We start from the raw sequence: 10,019 nt of genomic DNA on the forward strand, positions 1-10,019 counted from the left end.
TGTCTCTAAAAGATTTAATATTTCTGATTTTTGTGTTGAGCAAATGAAATCTCTGAATCACAAATGCTAATCCTTGGTATATAAGAGACCTTGAGATGCAATTGCCAAATGATACTGTTCGTAATTAAACTAATCAAGATTTTCTTTTATTGTGGGCAAAGACCCATGAAACTCCAAGGGAGTTATCCTCAAGTATGAAATTCTTGCTTAAATTCAATCCAAACTAATCCCCAAGGAAGAGGGAATCCAAGAAGACTATTGGAAGGTATTGTCACTTATGCTGATTTGTCTCGAAGTTATATTGCCACTTATGTTGATTTATCTCGAAGTTATATTGCCACTTATGTTGATTTGTCTCGAAGTTATTTTGCCACTTATGCTGATTTGTCTCGAAGTTATATTGCCACTTAGGTCGATTTGTCTCGAAGTTATTTTGTCACTTATAATTATTTTACCACTTATGCTAAATTTCCTTGATGTTATTATTTTTGAAAAGAAAAGATTTGTCTTGGAAATAAACTTGTTAAGAGTTTATGTATAATGCATTTGAAATAAGATGTTTGTGATTGTAAGCTAGGTATTGATCTTTCCTAAAATCATCAGGCTAAAAGATGGATGACTGAGTACAGATCGCTCACCAAGGCAATATTCTAGTGAACATAGAACACCAACTAAGGCAGTGTTCTTGATGGCGCTAGACCTCCCTAAGGCCACTGTGAATAAAACCTACTCCAAGGGGTTTTTCTTTTTTGTTTCGCATTAGTGAGTTTAGAAAAATCATGATGCGAAAGGTCTTGTTGTAGGGAACTCTAGTCGATAGGAGAGGGTGAGGATACTAGGGGGCTTTGGTCATAAAGTCCTTAGGCTCTTGCGAGCTGCCAACTACCCTTCAATTTCCAGATTGTGTTTTGGAAGTTCCAATACTAGCTGAGAAACAGAACTTGGAGAGAATAATACTTCGAATAGAAGACATTGTAAAAGACATTTTTTTGAAAAGAACTATTAAGAAGGAATCACTTTACTCTATTTTTGTGTCGTAAATTAAAGGTGTATAACTAATTTTTATTAGGAGATAATTCAAGGAATCTGATTTTATATGTTGAAGCTAAAGTGGTAGGTAATTAAATAACTAAAACTACTCTCTCGAGGAAAGTGGGAGGATGGATCCAGACCTATGACTGGGTGGCTCGGTAAGCTGAGAGCTTTCCTAAGAAGGAATAACAATCACACTTGATGGACCATTAGAAAGAAGAAAGAATGACTCACATCACTTTAGAATCCACTAATATTAATTAGTCGCTAGTAATAGATTAGACCAGAAAAACTCAGATCTCAATCCTCATGAGAGTGGTCGAAACTTCCAATGTGGGGTACTCAAGCGAGTCTGGTTAGCAAACTCTGAGGGTTTTATCAAAATCTCGGACGGCGCTTCCTAGGACATCTCTTGATGGGCTACTAAGAACATACTACCAAGGAATAGCTCGGGCGGCATGTTACAATTGGTATCAGAGTGCATGTTGATATAGGATACGATGCAAGTAAATAAAAATAGTTATATTTATTAAAAAAACATTTTATCAAGTAGTGAAATATTTCTTGTTGATATATATTCTTGATTTCTAGTAGAAAGACGGACCTTGGGAACGATTCTTAATATTCCAAGTTATGTGTATGTCAACAATGCACTCCTCTAGCTTTAGTTGGGGAAACTAGATGATGCAGATATTAGATCAGATATATAATCCTTCACCCCTGTATTATGAAAGACCATGGATGTTAAGCAGAGGATATTGTTATATTGACTCAAGCCGCTTTGCTTACCTCTAGAATAATTAAAGAGATTAAGGTGGATGGAAGCCCTAAAGGTTGCCAAGATTTATCTCTTCTATGAGGCCATAATAAACTCAAACATGTTCACTAGAGGGCGACATGTCAAACTAAACTAGTACATCTATGAGGAGGTTACAAGGGTTATACCGGCTGATTGAGTCATGGTTGTAGGACGCTCTAGTTACCGCAACTACAAGAAAGATGGATTACCTGATCTTCCTCTAAAATTTAGATTTCTGGATATCTATTCTCAGAATCCTAATTATTATGCAATGGATGTATCACAATGCCATGCTTAGATTGTGGTAGGAAAATATTTTCCAAGAATAATATGAGCTTCCGAACTACTCAGATAGTGTATTCCCTTCCTATTGATGTAAAGAATTATTTTTGTCCATTCGTTTATCTCCTTGATAAATCAAAATAGTAGATATAATTTTTTTTCTTGATTAAAAATCAAATGCAGTGGGAAGCTTTATACCCATAGAAAGGAGCAATGAGACTCCAAGGTGTTTGTATTGCAACGAACTAGGATATTTCAAGAGACAGTGCCTGAAGCTTAGCCAAGGTCAATTTCACAGGCAAAGCCAAGATGCCAGGGGAAAGGTTGTTGGAATAAGCCTAAAAGAGGACAGTAATGATAAAGATCCCACAATGGAATCTAATATAGAAAGAGCCAGAGTACACGCCACTCTCAATAAGAAGGGTCCAAATCACCAATTCTCAGTAATTCAAATACCAGTAGATTATCAAGGTAAACCCTTTCAAATTTTAATCGTCAACCGTGGAAGTACCCTCTCTTTCATATCACCAAAATGTGCAAAAAGGCTAGGCATAAGCACTATTCTTGCACCTAGAATGCTTGTGGAATTAGCAAATGGTAAAGAAGTTCTATCAACACAACAAACTAGCAGAGTAGAATTTAGCTTGGGTGGCAATTCTTCCAAAATGAACTTCCGAATTATGAACCTCGAGGATTATGAGTGTTTGCTAGGAATGGATTGGTTAATTCCAAATAATGCCCATATCCATTGCGCCCAAATTACATTGCATAACTCAAAGGGAGGAGAACAAGTAACCACTCAGGGGGAAGAAGGAAACCCTAAGGTTCAGCTGGCTAAAGCCTCCCGAATAGTAAAGGGATTGAAGAAAGGATTACCCGTTTATCTAATTAAACTCAACAAGGCTGAGTAGGATAGTGAAGCCAAGGATCAACCATCTTGGACCTAGAAGACCTGGTAGAGATCCCACTTGCAAAAGGGAAGTAGATCATGAAATTCAACTCATTCTAGGTGCTGCCCCTGTCGCCAAATGACCTTACCGAATGTCAATTCCTGAGACTATTGAGCTGAAAGAACAATTCAAGCAGCTATTAGACCAGGGATACATTCAGCCAAGTAATTCACCATTGGGGAGCCCCAGTTTTATTTCAAAAAAAGAAAGACGGAACATTGCACCTTTGTATTGATTACCATGGATTAAATTAGGTGACAGTGAAAAACAAATATCTAATTCCTAGGATAGATGAGTTGCTTGACCGACTCCAAGGAGCAAAGGTCTTTTCAAAGATTGATCTCAGATCAGGATATTATCAAATAAGAATTAGGGAGGAAGATATCCCTAAAACTGCTTTTAACACCAGGTACGGTCATTATGAGTTTATTGTGATGTCATTTGGATTAACAAATGCTCTTGCCACCTTCAGCAGGTTGAGGCAAGATATTTTCCGGGACCTACCTTGATGACTTGTTCTCGTATTCTTTGATGATATCTTAATATGTTCCAAGAATGAAGAAGACCATGAACCACAGCTACAAACAGTTCTTGAAACAATGAAAGCCCACAAACTATATGCTAAAAGAAGAAATGTGCCTTCTTTAAGAAGTAGATTGAATATCTAGGATTCATAGTATCGACAGATGGAATTTTAGTGGATCCTGCCAAGGTCCAAGATATACAAGACTAGCCAACCCCAACAACGGTCAAGGAAGTGTGAAGCTTTCTAGGGCTAATGGGTTGGTATAGAGTCTTTATTAAAGACTATTCCTCAATCGCCGCAATGGAGACCTCTCGGGGGGTTCACTATATATATATTCTCTATATAACGCGCATTCATGGCCTATTTATAAATATCCTAATCTGTGAATTTTTCTTGAATAAAACACAACCCTTTTCTATTGAATTTGTAAGTAATCCCTTTATATGACACCCTTCTGTATGTAAAAAATGTATAAAAATGGTGTTTTAAAAACCCCTTATTTTGAACTCACGTTATATATACATATATTCATGAGTGACCCCCCCGAGTTCAAATCCAAAATTCAAGGCTAAGGATCAAGATTTTTCCATAAACAAGGAACTTGCCTATTACAGGACAAGACTATGTATTTCTGCAAGTCAGGAACTCAAAAGGAAAATACTATGGGAAGTTCACAATTCCCCATTTTCAGGTCATCCCAGTAATGCTAAGACTCTTAATACAGTCATAAAAAGCTTCTACTGGGAAAGACTCAAGGGTGACGTACTCAAGTATGTCATCGAATGCCTAAACTGCCAATGAATTGAGGTCGAGCATGTCAAGATGCCAGGAAAGTTCCAGCCACTTGACATCCCTCAAATGAAATGGGAGTATATCAGCATGGACTTCATAGTTGGATTACCCCTAGTACAAGGAGGATATAACTCCATAATGGTAGTCATTGATATGCTGACAAAAGTTTCATACCTTATTCCTGTAAAAACCAATTACATGGCTTTCGATATCTCCAAGGTTTCCATTAAGGAAATTTTTAGGTTACATGGATTACCCCAAAGAATCATCAGCAACTGTGATTCTCTCTTCAGCTCAAACTTTTGGAAGAGTTTATTTGAAGCTCTAGGAACCTAGCTCTGCTTTAGAACTGCTTACCATCCCCAAAACAATGGTAAAATAAAGCGGATCAATCAAGTTATTGAGGATATATTGAGGGCTTATTGTAATAGGGAACCCAAATGGTGGATCCAATACCTACCCTTAGTTGAATTTTCCTACAATGCATCATACCATCAAAGTATTCAAATGACTCCTTTTCAAGCACTATATGGGTAAGATGGTCTTACCCTATTAAATTTTTTCGATCCTACCTTACGGGTAGAAGCATCTAGGCAAATGCTAGAAGAAATGGATCAACAAGTGAAAGATATAAGGCAAGATATTCAAGCCACCAAGGATTGACAGAAGGCATATACCAATTAGAAGGCAAGAACACATCTTCAAGGAAGGTGACATGCTTTTCCTACGAGTTCGCCCAAAGAAAAGTTCATTTTCTTTGAGGGAATTCAAGAAGCTTAGTCCTAGGTATTGTGGGCCATATAAGGTGCTAAAGTGTATAGGGCCAAATGCCTACAAGCTACAACTCCCTAACAACTTGAAAGTACATAATATATTTCATGTCAGTTTATTGAAAGCATATGTCCCTCACCCAAACCATGTACTTAACGACCAACAAATTGTAATGCCAAGTCAGGGAATCCTCGAACTTCAACTAGAAAAGATACTTGACTTGCAAGAGAAAACTCTAAGAAACAAAACCCTTAGAGAATATGTCGTCCAGTGGAAAGACTACCTTGAAGAGGATGCCACTTGGATTAATCATGAATCGCTATGTAACCAATATCCCCAGTTTCATTCAAGATGAGGACATCTTGATTCCTCTAAGGGGGAGAGGATGTGATATCCCAACTTTAATTAAAAAAAATTTCAACTTCTCAAAAAATGGACTTTAAGAACTCTAAAATCATTAAATAGAGAAGATCTCAAGCAAAAAGACCCAAGGATCGTAACCCAACAAGGACTATAGCCACCCATCATGGATGTTACCATGCGAATGGGAGCTATGAGCCACATTAGTCATTAGTGTCAATGTGTATAATATGGATGGTCCAAAAATATTAGATTTTTTGACAAGACTAGCATATTTTAGATATTATTTATTATAAATATCCTAAAAAGATATGAAAATTTCTAGAACATGATGTCATTAAAAAAAAGCAAGTGGTTTTTTTCAGCCAGTTTTGGAGACTTAATGCAAAAAAAGGGATTATCGAAATCACACGTGTAACGATTGCAGTTTGTAGGTAGCAAACAACACTTTGAACAGTGAGAAGAAGGAGTGATCTAGAAGATTTCTAATCAAGTGTCTTGGGGTTTTACCCCCCTTTCCGAGCCAACAAAACCAACATATTTTTTATTTAAGTATTAGATTGCTGTTTTTTCTAAGATCCCCTTCATAAAGAACTCTTCATCTTAGCCACAACCCTTCCTCTCTAATTTAGCTATAAATAAGAGGCATGGGGAGCCATTGAGAGGAATTTGAGCAAGAGGGGAGAGGCCCTTCTCAGGAGTATAGAAGAAGAGGGAGTGAGGCAAGAGGAGCGCAAGCACAGGAATTTCTCATCAAGAAGACAAGGAGGATACTCTGCAAGATCTCAAACTCAATTCCTCCATCCCTTCTATCCTATTCCTTCCTATGGAATGAAGACTCTTCTTGATTTCTCGAGATCTTTCGTGATCGCTTTCCCCCCCCATTCGGTCAATCGAAATTCCGTCAATCTAATTATCCTCAAGCTCCTTCGCCAAATTTTTCTTTTTTGCGGTCTCGCGCTAAACACCATGGCCTTGAAGAAGAAAGCTACAAAGGTTGCGGAGGCAAGAGTTGTGAATAATGCTGCAAACGCAATTACTACAAACGGAATGATGAGTATAGGGATTACAAACGAAGCCACGAATACCATCAACCAAGCACCCATCCACAGATATTCATGTACTAATTTTCTTAAATAAAAGCAGCTAGCAGGTCTTTATTCCATGAATAGGCAACATAAGTTGCATGCAAAAAATAATATTTTATTCGATTCATGCATATAATTTCTTTGAGGAATTTTTAACCATGAATTCCAAGGGTTAACTTGGGTATGTACAAGATGAATCTATGTGAGTACAAGGAAGGTAATGTGTCCCTAAAAGACTTAATATTTCTAATTTTTGTGTTGATCAAATGAAATCTCTGAATCACAAATGCTAATCGTCGGCATATAAGAGACCTGAGATACAATTGCCAAATGATATTGTTTGTAATTAAACTAATTAAGATTTTCTTTATTGCAGGCAAAGACCCATAAAACTCCAAGGGAGTTATCCTTAAGTATGAAATTATTGCTTAAATTCAATCCAAACTAATCCTCGAGGAAGAGGGAATCCAATAAGACTATTGGAAGGTATTGCCTCTTAAGTTGATTTGTCTCGAAATTATATTGCCACTTAAGTTATATTGCCACTTATGCTGATTTGTCTCGAAGTTATTTTGTCACTTATAGTTATTTTGCCACTTATGCTAAATTGCCTCGATGTTATTATTTTTGGAAAGAAAAGATCTGTCTTGAAAATAAACTTGTTAAGATTTTATGTATAATGCATTCAAAATAAGATGTTTGTGATTGTAAGCTAGGTACTGATCTTTCCTAAAACCATTAGGCTAAAAGATGGATGACTGAGTACAGATCATCGACTGAGGCAATATTCTAGTAAACATAGAACACCAACTAAGGCAGTGTTCTTGATGGTGCTAGACCTCCCCAAGGCCACCGTGAATAAAACCTACTTCAAGGGGTTTTTCTTTTTTTGTTTTGCGTTAGTGAGTTTAGACCAATCATGACGCGAAAGGTCTTGTCATAGGGAACCCTAGTCGACAGGAGGAGGTGAGGATAATAGGGGGACTCTGGTCATAAAGTCCTTAGGCTCTTTCAAGCTACCAACTACCCTTCAATTTTCAGATTGTGTTTTGGAAGTTCCAATACTAGTTGGGGAACTAAACTTGGAGAGAATAATACTTTGAACATAAGACATTGTAAAAGTCATTTTTTTGAAAGGAACTATTAAGAAGGAACTGCTTTACTCTATTTTTGTGTTGTAAATTAAAGGCATGCAATGAACTTGTATTAGGAGATAATTCAAGAAATTTGATTTTATATGTTGAATCTAAAGTGGTAGGTAATTAAATAACTAAAACTACTCTCTCGAGGGAAGTGGGAGGACGGACCCCTAATTGGATCTAGATCTATGGCTAGGTGGTCTTGATAAGCTGAGAGCTTTCCTAAAAAGGAATAACAATCGCACTTGATGGGCCATTAGAAACCAGAAAGATTGACTCACATCACTTTAGGATCCGCTAATATTAATTAGTCGTTAGTAATAGATTAGACCAGAAAAACTCAGGTCGATTCTCATGGGAGCGGCTAGAACTTCCACTGCGGGGTAGACTCAAGCGAGCCTGGTTAGCAAACTCTGAGGGTTTTGTCAAAATCCCAGATGGTGCTTCCTAGGACATCTCTTGATGGGCTACTAAGAATGTACCGCCAAAGAATAGCTCGAGCGGCACATTACAGTGTATGTGCATCTAATGAAGACATGAATGGAACCTAGTGCTAATAATTAATTAATGAAGTTGATTGTATGTATCAAATAGTTTGTGTAGCATGCATGTTTAGATTTAAACTAAAGAATGCTAGGCACTTAGAAGCTCATAGCCTTACAGTTTGATGACTTGTAAGCACTCTCTCTTTTCTTGAAGCCTCTCTCTTTCTCTCTCTCTCTCTCTCTCTCTCTTGTTTTTATTTATTTATTTATTTCTCTCTATCTCTATGTTCATAGGGTCCCATAGAAGTTAAAGTGCACTCTGCACTCTTCTCTCTTTGAACTTTCTCTTTGAAAGCATTTTCTCTAAGATATTCTCAGCTCTGTGTGTGTGTGTGTGCGTGAAAGCCTGGCTCATGAGAAGCTAGTGGAAGCACCACAAATTACACACACACACACACACACACACACACACACACACTCTCTCTCTCTCTCTCTCTCTCTCTCTCTCTCCAATATAGGAGTAGGCTATGCTCTCTTGGCTCCTCTTCTATGTATTCCTTGAGATAAAATTGCATTCCATACACATAGCTAGTATTGTTGCAAATCAATGCAATAAGTTTTCACATTTCAATAAAAGTGAGGATCTACTAATAGTTAGTCTTGTTGGTCTTGTAGGACATCCCTTGCAATAATAGAACTCTCTATGAGCTCTCCAACACTATAGATAGGTTGCACTTCAGTGCAAAAAAACGAAGAGGGAATATTTTGCTTCTAAGAAGCGGAAGTAACAAGTAGAAATGGTCAAATCTAGGATATAATGCAATAATGGGGCATTGGATAAATGGAAAAAACATATGATACATCAATCTATGGTAGAACACTTCTATATTTAGTCTAATTGCTAGGATGACAACTATCTAAATGGTGATTACTTAATAGTACTCAAAGGTTCGAGTTTGTAGTAGCAGTTAAATGTGAAGAATGCTTCATGTATGGTGATTTGCAAGAAGAGGTTTATATGGAGTAGCCTGTATGTTATGAGGATTTAGACCATTCCACATATATATGCAGGTCAAAAAAGGCACTCTATGAGCTGAAGCAAGCACTAGAGCATGGTCTAACAAGATAGGAGAGTATCTTAACAACATTATCTTTTATGTTTTTGATGCTGATCACTCACTTTATGTGAGAAAGGGAGATGCAAATTTTGTTGTTATAGCCATGTTTGTGGATGACTTGATAATAATACTTCCTGTTGTCTAGGTTTTTTTAAAGCAAATGTTTGAGATGAAGGGTTTGGGTGAGCTAAGACATTTTCTCAATATTGAAGTGATTAGATGTGCTTATGGTATATGGTTGTCCCAAAGGTATTATGGTTTGGTATATGTTGCCCAAGTATGATATGACAACTTATAAGCCTCTTTTAGTATTATTAGAGCAAAATTTAAAGTTGAGCGTTGATGTTGGAGATGAGATAGAAGACCTTGCTATGTTCAAGATGATATAGTAGGAAGTTTGCTTTATAGACTATCAGAAGGCTAGACTTGGGTTATATTGTTGGACTTGTGAGTCAGTTTATGCAAGTACTAAGAAGTCTCATTTGGATGTAATCATATGTATATTTGGATATGTAAAATCCACCTTGCATTATGGATTTTTCTATGATGCATGTAAATATATGTGAGTATTTGGGTACACATGTACAAATTGGGATGGTAGTATGCCTAATAGAAGATCTACCATCATATTCTATTTCTGTTGGTAGTGTAGTAGCTAATTGAAGCAACAAAAAGCA

The sequence above is a fragment of the Lygodium microphyllum genome, chromosome 21, assembly GCF_053477565.2.
Source record: "Lygodium microphyllum isolate KBCC chromosome 21, Lygodium_microphyllum_v1.1.10, whole genome shotgun sequence".
Taxonomy (NCBI): domain Eukaryota; kingdom Viridiplantae; phylum Streptophyta; class Polypodiopsida; order Schizaeales; family Lygodiaceae; genus Lygodium; species Lygodium microphyllum.